General features: G+C 46.5%; 1 protein-coding gene across 1 annotated transcript in view; it reads right to left on the bottom strand.

Moving 5' to 3' along the window:
- Window positions 1-249, bottom strand: part of MID1 (midline 1) — a 229,617-nt gene extending 229,368 nt beyond the window's left edge. The window contains exon 1 of the mRNA XM_045290711.1: window positions 184-249. The gene's annotated coding sequence lies outside the window, so the exon portion shown is untranslated. The remainder of the gene's footprint in view (window positions 1-183) is intronic.
- Between the last annotated feature and the right edge of the window lie 19,636 nt (window positions 250-19,885).

Genomic DNA, 19,885 nt, shown 5'->3' with positions numbered 1-19,885 from the left:
TCACAAGTTTGAGAAAAGTAAACCGGCCCTTTGTGCGGGCAGCCTTACAAGCTGGGGACAATGCTGCGTGTCCCTGAATCACAGACTCCCCATTGCAATCCAGCCATCGCAGTCGCTCCCTCAGCAGCCCGGAGAGGGACAAAAAGATGGGGGGGGGGGGTACAGAAAGACACATGGCCTTACCCGTTTTTCCCTCCGGCAGGGGACGGCAGCCAGCGGCCCGGACGCCGAGGGCCGGGCAGTAGGTGTCCAGGCCCCGGGACCGAGGTCCGCGAGCTGCAGGCGGCCGCGCGGGGAAGCTGCTCACAAAGCCGCTCCAGTCTCCGCTCGTCAGCCGCCTCCTGCAGAAGCGCCTCTCGCTGCTGTCACTCAGCGGTGCCGGGCCAGTCCCTAGAGAGGCAGCGGCCGGGCCCTGCACACAGGGAGCCGGAAACGCCCGCGCCAGCTCGGACAGGTCGGCGACCAGGCGCCTTGAGAAGGTGCAGGTGCTCCACCGATGTCGCAGGGCGGCACTGGGGACAGTTAGGTCACTAACTTCCTGACTTTTCCAGCCCCGTCCCTCCTCCCCCGCCCCCGCCGCCCAGAACTGAGGCCCCCCAAGTCCTACGTCAAGAGCTTCCTTGGGAGGGCGCTGGCCAAGTTCTAAGGTCCCCGTTTGGGGGTTTCCTTTCTCATTTCTCCCCAACCTGGGGCTCAATGTGATGCTGCCCCAAAAGGCAGACGCCCTGGCTAGCAAGCCAGGCTCCGGGACCCCTCATCATCTCCCAGAAAGCCCCTCCGTTGACTCAGGAGCACTCTTTGAAAATCGGGTTTTGAAAAGATTTGAGTCAAAGGACAGCCAGCGGCTGGCCTGTGAGCTTTCCGCCTGTGGTCTCATGGGAAAGGTGGTCCTCTCTCCCAGGTCAGGCCCGCTTCAGGGACACCGGCACCCTTCGAAGGAACCGGAGGCAGATGCCGCAGTTCTTCTGAAAAGCAACCCTACAGTCGACCTGAAGTCACCGCCTCCCCCCACCCCACTGCTTCTGTTGCTAAGAGGGAGGCTTACCTTTCTAGCACAGCATCACAAACCCTGGGCCAAATCAGTCACCCGGGCGGAAGCAGATGGCTCAGTGCTACAGCTCCTGGGCGAGCTTAGGAAAGACGCCTCTGCTGCGTCTTTTCTTAAGACTCCACTGCTGGGCTGGTGTCTCCGCTGGGCAGGCCACTTGGGCCTTTGAAAGAAAATGAATCCGCTCCACCCCACCAGCCCGACTACACACTGACACTGCAGAATGGTGTGGGCTCTCCTTAGTGACCCCGCAGAGAATCCAAGATGATGGCTTGATGGATGAAGTGTCCAAGAGACAATGCCACCTGGGACATCACATCATGTCCGCACCCCCTCCCCATGCCAAGCCCCCAGCTGGTCTCCCCCCTCTCTCATAAGAAAATAGCCTTTGCTAGGTAACACACTGCCATGTGAAAGCCCAAATGATCGGGAGGGGGATTGCACATCCTATAATTTCTGTCTCTCCTAACTTCCGTTTGCTGCGTCCCCTTAGCCTGCCGGGGTAATAGAACCAGGAGAAAGTCCGAAGATCCTGGGGAGATAACTGAGACAAACAGCGCCGTGATCTCAGAGTTTATCATCATTCAGCAAAATGATCACCTTGCTGGCTCTTGGGAGCGCTTGCACCCTGGTGCGGATGCAGTTAGTTACCAGCAGGTGAGACTGTGTGATCAAATGGATGGAAGCAATACAGAGATATAAAAGTGGCCGTGTAATGAGTTGGATCCTGAAGATGGCCCGGGCCTGTCCAATGGGTTCAGGCAACAGAAGCTTGCTGTGAGTGGAGCCGATTCCCTGGCAACTAACGACAAAACAGACTTTGGGATATCATGGGGCCAGGGAGCTTTTCCGCAGATTCATTTACTAGCACATTTTCTTCGTCATTGGAAAAGATTCTTCTTTCCCTCACATTGGGTTGCAGGGCTGAGTAGCACTGCAGAGACGAATCTTCACGGAAGCAGGCTATCATATCTTTCTCCTGAGCAGTGGCTGGTAGGCTTGCACTGCTCAGCACTGCACCACCAAGGGAGTGTACACCGTAAGTACAAACAGAAATGCTACCAGGATTTCAGTTCATACATGCATTGGAGTATTCCAGACAAAACATGTTTCAACATGTCCCTGTGTTCCGTGGATGACGACACAGGTCTTAAGTCTCAAAAGGTTAGGGTGGCTGTGTTTTAGAATTCATTTCAAAGGGGTTCCTCTTTGCAGATTTTCCTGAAGGACACAGAACCATCATGAGGCTCATGATGAAGCACTCTTATGAACATTAAAAACTGCACTGGTGAGACAAAAGGCCCGGAAACAAGTGCCGGGGAAGATTTCCCCATCTCGACAGTGCACCTACCCCCTTGTGCCTTGAAGCTAGCAGGGCTCTCCTCCAGAATTTTGTGGAGACATCTTACCCCACCCACCCTCCAGCTCTGATCTTGTGCTTCCTCGCTTCATTTTGCTCTCCAAACTCAAAAGAAAGACTGCAAAGGCACACAATTTGAATGCCTCTAGCATGTGAGAGAACCCACAGAGTGTGGCGATCTTCGGGGAAGGGTTTGAGGGTTGGAACCATGCTTTCACAAGTGTCCAGACCTAGAGGGAGGTGATGTCAAACAATAATAACTTCTTATTTGGGAATTTTTGTTTAATCAAGTGTTCTATGGATTTACAGCAATGCGTTTTCTTTACAGACCCTCATAGCTCTCGAATTAACCTTGGTCTTTTTAGGCCATTCAGCATCTTGGTGCTTTTCTGTCCCAGCACGTGTCACCAGTCTCAACAGTAAGAAGAATCCATTCAAACTTCGAATCCAAACTTCCTTGCACATGAATGCTCTGATATCCTTATGATTTATTATTGCACCTATTCCCCCCTATTCAAATCTCAAATATTCAGCACGAGACAAAAATATCCAGCAGAGTGTATTTTATATGGATTTATCAATCATATACATACACTGAAATACCTATGAATGGATGATAAGTGCATCACCATAAAGAATCCAACTTTTTTCATGGCAGAACACAATATAAGCAAAGTTCAAAGACATGCTGGATTGAGACTTCGAGTCAATCACCTTCATATTAAGGAATGCGTACATTACGAAACGCCTGTGGAAGTTGAACATTCAATAAGGAAGACTGAAGAAGAATCGATGCATTTGAATGATGGAATGCTGAACGTCCCATGGACCACCAAATGAACTAACAGATCTGTCTTGGGAGAAGTGCGGCCAGGGTGCTCCTTGGAGGCAAGGATGGTGAGACTTTGTCTTAGAGACTTTGGACATGTTGTCAGGAGAGACCAGTCCCTGGAGAGGGACACCATGCGTGGTAGAGGGGCAGCAAAAAAGAGGAAGGCCCTTGACCAGATGGATGGACACCGTGGCTTCAACAATGAGCTCAGCCATAAGAACACTTGTGAGGGTGCGCAGGGCTGGGCTGGGGTTCATTCAGTTGTACATACAGTCTCAGTGAATCAGAACCAACTCGATGGCACCTAACAACAGTGCCAACAACAACGAGACATTTTGAAAAGGGTAAAGTTGCAACAACAAAAAAAAGAAAGAAAAGGGTAAAATCTACCACCCACGCAAAAGAAACATGGAAAAAGGATATGAAGTAAAAGGAGATACATAATCAGTTCTTACATGCATGGAAAGGTCTCTAATCTCATTGCGATAGCATGAGCGCCGAGTCCAACGGTGCCCTGGTCGATCTCTGTTCTCATTGGCATGTGGTCTAATTCCAAAGGTATGTCCACATGGACTCTGTCAGGGAAGCACTAGGTTGTCAGTGGGAGGATGTCACTGTAGCATAAAAATGCTGAGGATTTGGCACTATGTGATTATAAATTAATGTATCGTTCCACCCAGAAAACCCATTTCTAGAAGCCTCCTCCAGAGTACCACCAGTACAAGCACAAAATGTCACCCATTCAAACAAAATAATAGTAACCAAAGTCATGCCAATCAATTGATTGAATAAATAGTTTAATATCTACAAAATAGTGTACCACACAACTACAGAACGGAAGTGCCAAATCTCTAAGTATGGATGTGGCGGGGTAGCCAGGTAAGCAAGAGGACAAGCCAAGAGAACATGGGCCGAGGGAGAGAAATGTAGTCCAGTGGGAGGTGGGGAGGGGATAAAAGTCAATACATGTATTTGCGGGGGGGAAAAAAGGATCCCTAGAAGGATAAACAAGAAACGCATGAAAGTAGTTTCTTGTGTGGGAGGCTATGAATGGAGTGGAAAGGGCAGGGGCAGACTTGTGATTCCTCTGTGTTGACTCATCTTTTCTGTCAGGAATTGGTAAACTACAGTCTAAGGGCCAAATCTGGTTTAAAGATTTATTTTTGCATATACATTTTTATTGGAACGCAGCCATGCCCGTTGGTTTCTATATTGTTGGTGTAAGCAGTGTATGGCGGCGTGGGCTCCAAGGGCAGAGGGAAGTCCTTGTGACAGAAAGCTCATGGCCCAAAAGCTGAGAAGACTTACCACCTGGCAGAGGACAGAGTTGCCGCACCGTGCTGTGATGAATTTGCACCTAATGCAAAAAACACTGCTAGAAAGAGGAGGAAGACTTTCCTGGGTTCCACTTAAAAAATCTAAAGTCGGGGCCAAAATACTTGTGTTCGAGTCCTGGTCTTGTCTTTGTCTGGTTCTGTAACCTCTCCAGGTGGCTTTGGTCCTCTACCAAGTGATGAAAATCATGCTGAGCCCTTATCTGTGTTACGAAGACTAAACTGAAACCAGTGGGAATGCACCTCGTAAACATCAAACCAAGGTATCAATCTAAGACATTATTTACCATATTATTCGAAGGTGATGGTGTGTGTGTGTGTTGTTGTTGTTGTAAGGTGCTGTCGAGTTGATTCCAACTCATAGCCACCCTGTGTGATGGAGTAGAAGTGCCCCCAAAGGGTTTTCTAGGCTGCAATCTTTCTGGGAACAGATGGCCGGTCATGCTCCTTCAGAGCCACTGAGGGGTTTCGAACCACCAACCTAGTCGTTAGCACCCTGTGATGACCCCAGGACTCCTTGTGTGTGTGTGTGTGTGTATGTGTGTGTGCTCATTAGTTGAGAGAATTACTATGAGAACAGCCGGGACTTTAAAGATTTGGAACACCTAACACAAAAACATTGCTTTTAAACTTTGTAATCTTGTCTCTGCTTAACACTTTCAGATAAAAATCATAACGAGTTATGGTCAAAGGTAAGTATCAGCTCTTGACTCTTCTCCACCAGCCATCAAAGCGTTTCCTCTGCTCGCCCAGATAAAGAGCTGGCCCGCCGCTTCCTCACTGGAAACGAAGGGTCACCTGGGCTCTGCGGTAAAGCCCAACTCAGGACAAAGTCTTCAGATTGCAGTACAATTATTCCATTTTCAAAAAGCTCCAGGGACATTTCTAGACTTGCAGGCATCTTTGTGTTCCAGAAGTTAAAATTCATCGGATCGAGGTTATCTGACGATTGCAGAGTACTATATGAAGTGACTCGATGCATTGGGGACCCATCTGGGATTATATGTGACAAAGACATAATCCGACTTGGGGACGAGAGTCTCATCCTTGACACTTATATTTGCATAATCACATTCCACCCCTTCATTTAAACATTTGAACTGCTTTTCTTTGACTTAAGAGCCAGACTTCCTTCTGATAGAAATATCAGTGACGTGATTTTCCTTTCCTTTATAAACACTCATTGGATTTCTAAGTATTGATTTTGCCAAAGTATTTTCTATTTAGATATTTATAAGCCATACATGTCTGTGAACTGCTAAATGACATTAAACACAACTGCCCAGCATTGGCAACAAAATCCCTTCATCTTTGACCTGAAATTCTATTTCTGGGAAATAATATTGAAGAAATAAATTATGGTTGTACACATACTGCTGTGTACAATGATGTATGTATAAATGCTGCTTATATTAGTAAAGTAACAACATCAAAAGACTTGTAATAGTATAAATGTCCCAAACGAAAGAATTGGCTATAAAAATTATGATCATCCAAAGGAAAATTGCTGTTTTTGTTATCTGGTGCTATGTAATAAACCACCTGAAAACTTGATGACTTAATAAGTCATAATAATTTTGGGCAAAAATCTAGCATTTTGGAAGGGCTCAGGGGAGCCAGTCACATTAGCTCTTTTGGGGATCAGCTGTGTGACTCAAAAACTGGGCTGGACCCATCTGAAAACACACTTACCACATGGCTATAAGTTGATGCTGGCTGGCACCTGAGGCTTTAGCTAGGCCTCTCAGCTGGAGAACATACACCCAGCCTCTCCTTGTGGTCTGGGTTTCCTGCTAACAGGGCGGCTGAATTCCATGCGCAAGTGTCCCAAGAGAGGGCTAGGCAAAAGCCTTAACACTTCTTAGTCTCCCTTGGAAGTCATATGGTGTCACACCCACTCGATTGAGCTGTCATAAAATCTCACCCAGTTTCAAAATGATGGGAAATACCTTTCCCCTCTGGATGAGACGAGGCTGGGTTCAGAAAGTATGTGGGGAAATGGGCAGATGACTTGAGCCATTTTGGGAAACCCTCTCTGCCACAATCATCTGGTCATGAATGTGACGCTGCAGATGCAAATTTACTGACAGGAGAGGACATGCACATGGTGACGAGTGCTGAGTGAGCAGACTAGCCAAGATGGTGCCAGTCAATGGGGACATTCACAGGGAGCAGAGCTGGCTCACAGGCGACACTCGGTAAACCTGTGTTGGATAAATTGTGGTGTAAAAACTAATTCTATTTTATGTGTGGGCCTGTCCTGAAATCCTTTTGAGTGAAGCTACACCAAAATATTGTGCTTATCTCTGAGTGACGCAATTTCAGCTTCACCTATTATTTTGTTTAAAAGCTCTCCTTATCGTGAGTGTGTGCAGCACATTCATAGATATTTCAAAAGGAAAAAAAAAAGAAAAAGCAGAAAGAACTTCAAAGGGCATACCTTGAGGTGATTGTTGGAAAGATTGACCTAATTTTTTTTTTCCAAGCTAATTGAAAGCTAATTAGAGTGCTCCCTGGCAAAGCATTTTTTCCTATTTCTGCTGGTTGGAAGAATTAATTGGCAAGGTACCTGGAAGCATTTGATTGCTGCAAGGTATTTAAGGTAAAGAACATACAAATAAAACTCATTTTTCACATTTATAATGACAAAAGAACACCAGCAATACAAAATACAAATGAAAGAGAGAGAGAGAGAGAAAAGATGAGCCATCAAAAGAAGTATGTTGCCATTCCAATGCTGTACTCCTGCCTGGGGCACTGGTCCAAGATGGCTGTGCTCTATAGGAGAGAGCTGCAAGGTCCGAGGGGGCTCGAAGGAGGGGGACCTCCGAACGTGTGGAGAACTACTTGCTCAGGCACCCTTTCCATCGGTATGTTCCCTTTTTCTTGAGACAGTGTTCTCTTGGTCCTCCAGCCCTTTGACTGAGTTCGGAGTTCTGAGAGTGTCCAGTCTACCACGTTTGGCTGGTGTTCTTACCAGGAGACAGAAACGGGCAACTGCTTCCACTGCCATCCCGATCTGACCCTCACGATGCGTTTAAAGATACATCTTTTCTATTAGGAGAAAGGAGGTAAAGTGGTCTTCGGTTCTTTAATTTACACATTTTTGATAACCTGTGGGGTTGTAAGTATTTTCATATGGTCACCAACAATTTTCTATAGTCTTTTCTTTGGGGTGTCTGTTCAAGTCTTTTTCCCCATATTTCCAACCAGGGTTTCAATATGTTTCCCATTAGTCAGAGCTCTTTATGTAAGGTCTTTTACTGCAGGAACCTTGGTGGCCTGGTGGTTACGTGTTGGGCTGCTAATTGCAAGGTCAACAGTTCGAAACCACCAGTCATTCTGCAAGAGAAAGACGAAGCTTTCTACTCTTGTAAAGAATTACAGTCTTAGGCATCTAGAGAGTGAGTTAGTTCTACCCTGTCCTATAGGGCCTCGAGGAGTCGACGTGGCATTGATTTGATGACAGTGAGTTTGGTTTGTGGTCCTTTACTGGAGAAGCATGCTGACCTCTAGTCTAAACTCTATGGCGTAGTGCAGTGGTTAACACGGGGCTGCTAACCACAAAGCCAGCAGTTTGAAACCACCAGCATATTTTGAGGGAGAAAGACTAGGCTCTCTACTCCTAGGAAGAGCTCCAGTCTCTGAAACCCACAGGGGCGGTTCTGACGTCGGCAATGGTGTTGCTATGAGCCAGAATGGACTTGGTGGCAGTGAGTGTGAGTAATTGATTTGGCATCTGGGGGGTGGGACTGCAGCCAAGATCTGATGTGATGGAGAGCCAGCGGATAGAGGGAACCTAAAACAAAGTCCCCAATAGAAATTACACTTTAATTGATTTAGAGGGTTTTGACTTTCATATTCTTTTTCAATCTTCAGAAGAACTTCTTAAATAAACATAATAGGTATGAATGATCATTCTTCGCTTTAGAGAAGGAACTTCAGACTCAAAGAGGATAAATGACGATTACATATTTGTGGCTATTTGTGATTGTGGAAGCATAAGCATATCTCTTTTTTAGGAATAGACACATTGATAATTAAGCCCCCAAACCAAACTCACTGCACGCTAGTCAATGATGGCTCACAGGACCCCACTGGGGTTCTTCTTCCCCAGGAGGAAGGAGCTAGTGGTGGTTTCAAACGGCTCTCCATTCAGATCGCAGCCCAACACTGAACCACAACACTCCCAGGGCTCCACGTGGATAATCACTATCCTAATAACCCAAACCAGCAACAATTCTGTCTCATAGCAACCCTGTAGGCCAAAGTACCACTAACTACCCCATCAGTTCCCAAGGCTCCGAATCTTTATGAAAACAGATTGCCATGGTTTTTCTCCCATTGAACAGTTGGTGGGTTCCAATGACTATTCTTTGGGTTAGCATCCAAGTGCTGAACCTCTGTGCCACCAGGGCTCCTAAGAGGTATTGTAAGGGAAATCTTAATAGGGAATTGGAACCTTTGGAATAGACACCCAATGCACTGCCACGCCCTCTGTACTTCTTCATTCCTGGAACGCCCCGAGCCCCGACCCCTCACTAACCACCTTGTCTGCACTAGAAATCCCTGCCTATTCCACTTCTGTGACCTCACTTGTACATGTAAACTATGAAAGCTACGACCACTCAGGATCTAGATCTTCTGGAATGTTAGTTCCTCTGGGTCCTTGGCTAATAATTTTTCCCTCTTTCAAATTGTCCAAGAGTGCCCCCTGGTCATTCCCAAGTCATGGTTTTGCTGTTACAGTATTACTCTATATGTATATGAATATGCATGTAGTATGCTGATACTTGGTTTTCTCTTTCTATAAATATCTATCCCACTACTTGTCTGTCAGTTTGTCCTACTTTGGTAGCTTGTGTATTGCTGTGATGCTGGAAGCCATGTCATTGGATTTGGGGCCTTCCCCAACCCATGGTATTTGTAATCACCTTATATAATGAATAGATGTGCTTGAATTGTGGTGCTTGTGAAAACTATTGAAAGTACCACGGACTGCAAAAAGGGCACACAAATCTGCCTGGGAAGAAGTAAGACCACAGTGTTCCTTAGAGGCAAAGATGGTGCAACTTCATCTCACATACTTTGGACGTGTTGTCAGCAGAGACCAGTCCTTGGGGAAGGACATCATGGTTGGTAAAGTGGAGGGGCAGCGGAACAAAAGGAAGGCCCTCAAGGAGATGGATGCTGACCATGGCTCAAGCCCAGGAAGACCCGTGAGGATGGGGCAGGACCAGGCAGGCTTTCGTTTTGTTGTGTGTAGGGTTGCTACGGGTCAGAGCCAACTCCATGGTACCCAACAACAAAAACAACATAAATATCTATCACTGTCTCTTACGTGTTAGCCCCTCTATCCTACATGATGAGTGATGAGTGAGTTAACAGTTATGAACAGGTTATGTAGAGATGTCCCAGCCATCACAGAGGTTCTAGTCTATTTGAGAAGACAGACACTAAACTACTGAAAACTACAGCATTAGAACAAGGGTTAGTGAAATCTAACATTCCCTATGTTTCTTCCCAGAGGAATTGACTTTTGTGCAAAGTACACATGAATTAACCAGGGAGTGTGGGAGGTATAGTGGAGAGAGTATTCTAGGGCGAGCTTTATACAAAGAGAACAGATTTGGGAGCAAAGGAGTTGGTTTTTACACGTTCACCAAGGCTGACATATAATTTTTACAAGGAAGGTGCAAAAAAACAACAAAAAAAAACCGTAATTGAAGAGATCGGCAGAGCAAGATTATGCAGTCCAATATGGTAGCCACCTGCCCCACGTGGCTATTGATCACTTGACATGTGTTAAGTCTGGAGTGAGCTGTGGTGTAGGGAATGAAAATACATACCAGAGTTCAAAACTGAGTACAAAAAACTGTAAAATCACTGGTACAGATAGGAACTGGAAACACGGGAAATTCAGGACAGATGAACCCTTCAGGACAAGTGGTGAGAGTCGCGATACTGGGAGGGTGGAGGGAAAGTGGGGTAGAAAGGGGGAACTGAATACAAGGATCTACATATAACCCCCTCCCTGGGGGATGGCCAACAGAAAAGTGGATGAAGGGAGATATCAGTGTAAGATATGACAAAATAATAATAATTTATACATTATCAACGGTTCATGAGGGAGGGGAAAAATGAGGAGCTGATACCAAAGGCTCAAGTACAAAGCAAATGTTTTTAGAATGATTGGGGGAAACAAATGTACAAATGTGCTTGACACAATGGATGGATGGATGGATTGATGGATTGTGATAAGAGTTGTACGAGCCCCCAATAAAATGGTTTTAATAAAAACTGTAAAATATCTCATTAATAATTTTTTAAACACTAATGGCATGTTGAGATGATCACATCATGAAATCTATTCTGTTGAAGAAATATTATGATTAAACATCTGCTTTTTTCTCTTTCTTTTAGTGTGACTAGTTGAGCATCTTTCTTTTTTTTCTAGTTGAGCATCTTTCTTTCTTTTTTTTTTAAATCATTTCATTGGGGGCTTGTAGAACTCATCACAATCCATACATTCATCCATTGGGTCAAGCACATTTGTATATTTGGTGCCATCATGATCCTAGTAGAGCATTTTTCATTGCATACCTGGCTCACATTTTGGTTTCATTAGTCAGCACTGCTGTATCTGGAGAGGGCCTGAGAACTAGGGCAGGAGTTCTTTGCAGGCCAGTGATATGGCCAAGAACAACACTGATGATAAGCGATCCCAATCAGCACTTTCACCGAACTCTATCCTGGCTCAAGAGCTTGTTACCTGGAACAACATGTGGCTGATCCTTGACCATAAACAATCCAACTGCTTTTGGGGGAGGGAAAGTCAGTATTATTACTGGCCACTAAAAGAACCTTACTTTGTTGTCCATGCACTCCATTGCCACCCAGTTGGTTCTGACTCATCATTACTTGACAAGACAGAGTAGAACAGCCCCTTTGGGTTTCTGAGGGTTTACATGTTTATCAGTGTAGACAAGCTCACTCCTCTTTCTCCAAAGGAGCGGCTAGCTGAAAAGCTGACCTTGTTGGTAGCCTCTCAATGAGTCACCCACTATTTCCCCAGAGTTTTACGAGGCTCCTGACTTTTCAGAAGGAGCCTGGGCAGAATGGTATGTTCAGCACGGGGCTGTTAAAGGTGGCAGTTTGAACCTACTACTTGCTCCGTGGAAGAGGAGGCGGTCTGACCTTGTGAAGATGTCTAGCCTGGCAAACAGTTCTCGGTTCTCTAGAGGAGCTATGAGGCGGAATAGACTCTATGACAGCGAGTTTGGTTTCTAGGTCGTTTTAAGAAGTGCAATGACACCTTCAGGTTCTCAACACCATGTCTCCTATTTATAAAAGAATTGGGAAATTGGTTGTTGTTGTTAGTGGTTGTTGAGTTGACCTGGCTCATGGGGACCTTTGGTATAATACCCGAATGCTGCCAGGGTGCTCCTTAGAGGTAAAGATGCCACGACTTCATATTTAGGGACATGTCAGGAGAGACCAGTCCCTGGAGAAGGACATCATGCTTGGTAAAGTAGAGGGGCAGTGCAAAAAGAGGAAGGTCCTGAAGGAGATGGATTGTGTATTAAGGCTTACAGGGAGAGCACTCTGATTTGCAAATGGCAATGGATGGCGGCCACAGTCCCAAATTGATTTGCAAAAGCCTCCCATAGATTAAGCCTCTATTGAGAGCTTTCTGATCATTAACCAAAGATGTAGATAATCTTGACCTTGGGCAGAATGTCTTGGAGAGTGGAATGCTGCCCTTCTCTGGCAAGCCTAGGGAGGGGCAGTCTCTCTCTTGGGGGTTTGCCTACCTATGTCCTTGATGGAGGTCACTATATGGGGGGACTGGGGTCTGCATAATCATGAGTCATGCCCTTTCAGCCCTGGACTGACCACCTTGTTACGCATCTGGTCCAGGTCCTGCTTCTACAGTCCCACATGTAATTATAATGTACTGATCTGACACCAATCATGCTTTTGTGACAGTTTCCTGTACCCCCTGCCCACGTCCCCCACCCATGGTTTATTTCTCTTGCTTCCCAATTGTGAATTCTTGGACACCATTTTAACCGTGTGTGGGTGGCCCCCCTCATCCTGGTGATGTGGCTGTGTCTTTGTCTCTTTTACCACCTAATAAAATATATTTGAGATGGGGTCTCCTTTGTACCCTAAAACAATCAATACTGTGGATGCAAGCACAGGAACAGGAGTGAGGATAGCGCAGGAACCGGGCAATGTTTTGTTCGGTTGTACAGAGGGTCGAAACAATGGCACCTAACAACAACAACAACAAAATGCTGCCTGGCCCTATACTATCTTCTGATCCTTAGGATTTTGACTGGCTGTTTTTCAAAAGTATATCACTATTTTTTTAACTAGTCTATCTTTTAATCTGGAAGCTCGCCGAAACCTGTCCATGGTGAGTGACCCCGCTGGTGTTGGAAATAGCACGACCACAGTTTCCATTATCACAGCAACCGCCAGCCCCACCCCCGCCCCCACCTCTGCTTCCTCCAGTACAGCAAACTGACAGGCAGACCTCATTTAAAGCAGAAATCTAGCAGGGAGTTTTGACTTTTCAGTTGCAAAACGATGCCAACTTTCTAGAAGGAGAAACCAAACACTTTCAGGGCTGAAAAAGTGAAAGTCAAATGGATGGCTCTGCCCTGTAAACTTTCACTCAAGTTACGATGACATGTTCAAAAGGAAAGAAAGGCTGACTAGACTACAAAAGGAGCACCAGCCAGCCCTTTCAGATCCTCAGGGACCCAACTCAGGATCCTCCGGCCAGGAACTGGATCCCAGAATGCCTCTGCCTCCGGATTGGTCCTGAAATTCAAGCCAGGCGTTCAAACACAACCAAGGAAACAGGGAGCGGAACGCTAAGGAAGGCAGAGAGGTGGCATATGGAACTGTGAAACCTCCCAATTGGAGGAGCCTTCAAAACCAGGGGACTTGAGGGAAACACTTGATGCCCGAGTGCCTGTGACGACTTATGGCCTTTTATCTACTGCATAACAATGTCACTCTCACAGAGATGAGCAAAAAACCAAAAGCTCAAATATCGTTCCTCGTGGTGCAAAGTGGTGCTTTAAAAATCCACAGGCCTCTTCAGGCCTTGGTTGTCAGTTGGGGCCTCTTTCTCAAAGTTTGCTGCAGCGTCAATGAGACGCATCTGTAAGGGGATCTAAGGGATCCTGGGGTGGTGGTTTGTTTGAGGAGCTGCAGTCGGAAAGCAGGGGCACATGCGCAGTGTCATGTGCAAGTATCGAATCCAGGGTGCTGCTGTGCTATCCACCTTCGGCGGGGGTGGGTGGGGGTGGGGCAGGTCATCCTTTGTCACTGGAGGCTGTTCTGTGTAGCAAGCACTGCAGGGTGTTCAGCTGCATCTCTGGCTTCTGCCCACTAGATGTCAGCAGCACTCCCGCTCCACTGGTGTCACCCCAAGTGTGTCTAGATCTGGCGAAATGCCCCCTTATAGTGAGGTGTCTTCGAGCTGGTTCCAACTCAGAGCGACATTTCGTACCACAGACCAAAGCACCACCCAGTCATGCACCATCGTCAACACTGTTCTGAGATTTAAGCCCTGTGGTGGCAGCCACCGGTGTCAAACCATCTTGCCCAGGGTCTCGCTCTTTTTCCCTGTCCCTCTACCTGACCAGGCATGATGTCCTTTTCCAGGGGCTGGGCTCTCTTGGCATATTCACAGTAGGTGATACGAAGTCTCACCATCCTGACTTCTATGGGGCATCTGGCTGCCCTTCTTCGCAGATGGATCGAGCTGCTCCTCTGGCAGTCCAGGGAACTTTCAATGTTCTTTGCTAGTTCCATAATTCAAACGCATCGATTCTTCTTCCTTCTTCCTTATTCAGTGCCAGCTCTCACATGCCTATGAGGCCATTTAAAAGGCCATGGCTTGGGCAGGCACAAGGTCATCCTCAAAGTAACACCTTTGCTTCTCAAAACTTTAAAGACTCTCCCCCCACCCCCGTCACAATTCCCACCTCACCCCCAACCCTTCTGGACAACTGAATTGAAGCTTAAATTCTAAGCACTCAGTTGGCAGAAGAATGTCCTGGGTCCTGCACTGGGCTGCTAACCCCAAGGTCAGCAGTTTGAAACCACCAGCTGCTTCTCTAGAGAAAGATGAGGCAGTTCTACCCTGTCCTACAGAGTAGCTATGAATTAGAATCCACACGCTGACAGTGAGTGAAGTGTACAGAAGGATACCGCTGACAGTGGGAGCTCCAAATCCATTTTGAGTCTGCACATAGATGCACCCTCCATTGAATTCTCTCTGGCCATTGCCTGGGCAAGGTGGAAGCTTTGTCCTCAGTGGGTGCTGCTAATTTGCAGACCAGACCTGGGAAGGGCAGCCAGGCACTCAGGCACTTGTTTGGGTGTTGCCCTGCAGGGATTTTGAATTATTTGATATTGCTTTTCTAGCAAACGTCTCTAACTCCTGCCAGAGCACCTTTCCCTGCCTGGGTCTGGCACAAAGAGGGGGAAGCTATTGTGAACAGGATTCCTTGGATGCCATCCTGCTGGGCATACAATGAGCCCTCGAGGAAGGATCTCATAACCAGCAAGCTCCAGGAGTGCAGTGTGTCCTCTGGCCCAGAGATCCCTGCACAGAGAACTTCCAGGATCCAGATGACAGCTATACTATTGGAGCAGCAACAGGACCAGGAGCCAGAACATGGACCAGAATGATGAACTTCCCAACTCACGGAGCAAAGAAAGTTGAGTGCTTTTGTTCGGGAGACAGGTTTCTGGGGTCAGGTGCCTCTGGGCACTTATGTCAGGAAGCTGGGTTTTGCTGAAAAGGACTGAAAGCACTTTGTAACACCTGATAAATCAACCCTGGGCATTTCTCACTGGCATTGTAGCAAGTTAACTTTATCCTTAATAAACCCTTCAATAATGGTTTTTTGTCTGTGAATTCTGTGTAGTGCTTGCAATGGATATCAGAACCGGGGTGGTAACATAGAGAACACTAATGAAGACATTACAACTTTTCATGGAAAGTGGGGTACTAAGGCCCTGAACCACTGCTGTCAGTGTTTCTAATCTGCAGTAGTGGACCTATCCCAGTTATGGTCCCTTTCCTGCCTTTGTAGCCCCTCCCACAGCTCCGATGCATTGATTTGCAGCCAATCGTGCTTCTGGGAGAGTTTTCTTGTGTTCCCTATCCAGTTTAAGTCACCACAGGCTGCATCCGTTATGGCCTCACAGTGATGGCCTCTTGCATCTGTATGGTTTGTTTTTGTCTCTATCTTGTCTTTGTCGTATTTAAGGCTTAGTAAATTGGGTCCTTCTACATTCTATAAGAGACACAAGTGCTCTTTCTCCTTTAACTCAGAACCAGAGCGGAAATAAAATCTGTTAGGTATCCATCTCCTGACTGCAGTATTTAACCATTGGCCTTCAAGACCAAACCCACTGCCATCAACTTGATTGCAGCTCCTCGTAGCCCTATAGCACTGCTCCATCACATGTCTGAGAAGGAATATCGTCGTGGGAGCAGAAAGTCTCCTCTTTCTTCCACAGAATGGCTATAGACTGAATCCACTGACCTTGGGATTCGCTGCGCAGTGCTTAACCCACTGCACCACTAGAAGAAAAAAAAACCATGGCTATTTCCCGAGTGAGTTGTTTCTTCCTTCTAAGTTCAACGCCGCATATTCTGACTTGTGTACTTCTCAAAAATCCTGGATGGTGCAGTTCATTGGTCCCCAGCGAAGTGACAGTTTGGTGGTTCAAATCCATCCAGGGGCACCTCACCAGAACGGCCTGGAGAATGACATCGAATAACCAGCCCTGAGAACCCCAAGGGAGCACACTTCTACCCTGACACACGTGGATTTGCCAGGAGTCAGAATCAACTTAATGGCAATCAGGTTTTCCTGGTTTAAAAACCTTATAAGGATGGAAAGAACTGATTTTTACAGGCCCACAGAGGTCGGAACTGGGGTCTGAGGGCACCCTGTACAGGCATCACTGTACTGTGCTTCACACCCAGTATTATGTTGTTCTTTTTAACAAATGGAAGGTCTGTGGCAGCTGTCTGTTGGCACCACCACCCCTCCCCCCCAGTGTGTGCCCACTTCATGTCTCAATGTCACATATTCGTCATTCTCAGAGTATTTCAAATGTTTTCACCAGGCTATCGCACACAGTATAATATCAACATAAGGTTTATATGAACTGGGAGCCCCAAACGGCCTATGACTCGCTTTATTGCCAATGTCTAAGATCAAAGCCATGATATATCTGAAGCCTACCTGTCCAGGGAGGGTTGGGTCACACATTGACATTATAATCTAGAGAGTGACACCTGATCCTCCGAAACCATCCCAAACAAACAAAATCAACTTGTCACACCAACTTGTGCTGCCACCTCTTGAATAAAACCCAATTTGAACTGTGTGCCAAACGATCTTCAGTCCAAGGCTTTCAAGAATGGATGGCACGAAATGCGCAGTTCCTGCCTCCACAAGCAGGGGGATCCAGAACTCACTGTGCAGATTTACAACGCAAAGCTGCTTTCCAAGTATGTGCTAGCCCCAGTCTTGCACCAAACATGAGGCAGAAGAGCTTCTGAGTAGCCTTGTTACAGAAAGAGCAGAAGGGTAGGGGGAGGAAGGGGAGAGGAAGGGAGAAAAGGGGGAACCGATCGCTATGATTGACACATAACCATATACCCCTCTCCAGGGGGAAGAACAACAGAAAACATGGGGGGAAGGGAGACAGCAGTCGGCGTGAGAGATGAAAATAATAACAATGTACAATCTATCGGGGTTATTGGAGGGGGGGGCTGATACCAAGGGCTCAATAGAAAGAAAATGTCTAGAAAAGAATGAGGGCAACCTATGTACAAAAGTGCCTGATTCAATTGATGTATGGACTGTGATAAAAGTTGTATGAGCCCCCAATAAAATGATGTTTTTTAAAAAAGAAAGAGCAACGTGCTCAGTGTCCCCACTTCTCACATGGACAGTCATGTCCCCATGCTGGTGTCCGCCACGTAGGTGCTGGAGAGCCAGACTGTTACCTCCCCTCTAGAGAGAAACTTACCAAGGCTTTTCTTCCGCCAGCTAGCCTTTCCCTGTTTGTTTTTCTAACTTTTTATTGTGAATTAGGTAGGAGTTTACATATCATGGCCTCACCTTTGTATTCAACTTAAATAATTTACTACATCTCCCAATGGCTTGCCCTGTTTCCTGCCCCCTCCCCCCTTCCCCCTCCATCTCCCTCTTGTAGGATATTATCTTCCTCTACGCGATTACTTCCCCTTCCTTCCCTTCCTCTACTCTGGTGCTAGCGGTCAAGTCTGTTTCTTTTTGTATGAAAAGCTTTACCTTCCCCCCCATAACAATGGTCTCATATAATGTCTGTCCTTTTGTGACTGACTAAATTCTCTCAGCATCATGTTGTGAGGTGTTTCACAATGTCATCATTATTCTTTAATGATGCGTACTATTCTATTGTCTGTATGTTCCAAAGGGTTCTTTCTCTATTCTTCTACGGTTGGGCCTTTAGGTTGTTTCCAACTCCTTGCTACTATGAACAGTGCTGCACTGAACACGGGTGTGTGCAAATATGCTCATGCAGTGTTTTCTTTTTTGGGCTTTAGGGTATATGGCAAGTAGTGTGATTGCTGGTTCATATGGTACTTCTTTCTTTTTTTTATTCATTTTATTAGGGGCTCCTACAACTCTTATCACAATCCATGCCTCCATCCATTGCGTCAAACACATTTGTACATTTGTTGCCATCATCATTCTCAAAACATTTGTTTTCTACTTGGGCCCTTGGTATCAGCTCCTCGTGTTTTCCCCTCCCTTCCCGCTCCCCCTCCCTCATGAACCCTTGAGAATTTATAAATTATTATTATCTTGTCATATCTTACACTGTCCGACATCACCCTTCACTCACTTTTCTGTTGTCCGTCCCCCATGGAGGAAGTTACATGTAGATCCTTATAATCCGTTCCCCTCTCTAACCCACCCTCCCTCCCTTCCACCCTCTCAGTATCGCCACTCTCACCGCTGTTCCTGAAGGGATTATCCGCCCTGAATTACTATCCCCAATTTTTGAGAAAACACTCTACTGCTTTCCACAGGGGTTTGTATCATTGTGCAGTCCCATCAGCAGGAGATGAGGGTTCTCATCTCTCTGCCCCCTCTCCAGCAGTTGTTGTTTTCTGCTTTTTTGAACTTTGCTATCAAGACCAGGGTGAGGTAGAACCTCACCAAAGCCTCTCTACTTTTAACTCGCAGGAAATCCTCAAATATCCAGATTCCTCCCTCCCCGCTGGCCGCTGACATCAAGCAATCCCTGAGTGCTGGAGCCATTGGAAAGTGAAAGCGATGGCCCAGTGATTTGGCTTGGAGGCTCATGGTCGGATCCAGTTTTTTCTTGGGGCCATGTTTTGGTAAGTGTGGCTGCCCTTTCTCCCAGTCACTTGGGTTTTCCCTTACGGCCACCCCTGGCCTCTGGGAAGCACAGTAATTATCTGGATCTTACAGCGCCTATGATTTAAGAAGTATGGCTAGAATGCTCCTTAGAAGCCAGGATGGCGAGACTTCTATTCATGCACTTTGGACATATTGTCAGGAGAGACCAGTCCTCGGAGAAGGACATTGAAGGACATTGTGCTCGGTAAAGCAGAGGGGCAGGGGCAAAGATGAAGACCCTCCATGAGATGGACCCACACCCTGGGCACAAGCATAGGAATGATTTTGAGGATGGCGCAGGACCGGACAGGGTTCCCTTCCGTTGTGCGTAGGGTCGCTGTGCGTCAGTACTGACTCGAGGACACCTAACAACAACCACCATGCAAGTCTGATTGTCACAAAACCCTCCTTGAACTCTGTGAACGATCTGCCTCGGCGCCGTTACAGAGATTCTGGACAGACAAAGCCGTAGACACAACCCGACAATGGAGTCTCAGGGTATAGTTACATAATGGAAAAGCAGAGTGACCGTATGATGTGAAAACAAATTATTTTAAGTTTTCTTCATATTTAATAGACTTCATGTCTCCTGGATTGTGCAAACTATGAGTAGAAGAGATGAGAGAAAAAGAATTTGCAGAAATGACTTGACATATTGGAAAGCACATTTTCAAAGAGTAGATGGCAGGGCACCCAGAGGGGCATCTTGGGGAAAGGATGGGAGAGGCCGTGGTTAGCTGGAATGAAAGGAGAGGCCACATTGTTGATGAACGGGTTGGGTAAAAAAGACAGGGTGCGATGTAACAATGATGAGAAATACAATCTTCCTCTAGTTCCTAAAGGTTTCCT

Source organism: Echinops telfairi, unplaced genomic scaffold, assembly GCF_000313985.2.
Source record: "Echinops telfairi isolate 266 unplaced genomic scaffold, ASM31398v2 ScPeMD7_53;HRSCAF=182, whole genome shotgun sequence".
Lineage (NCBI taxonomy): Eukaryota > Metazoa > Chordata > Mammalia > Afrosoricida > Tenrecidae > Echinops > Echinops telfairi.
The sequence above is the reverse complement of the archived record's forward strand: the minus strand, read 5'-3'. Positions and strand labels throughout refer to the sequence as shown.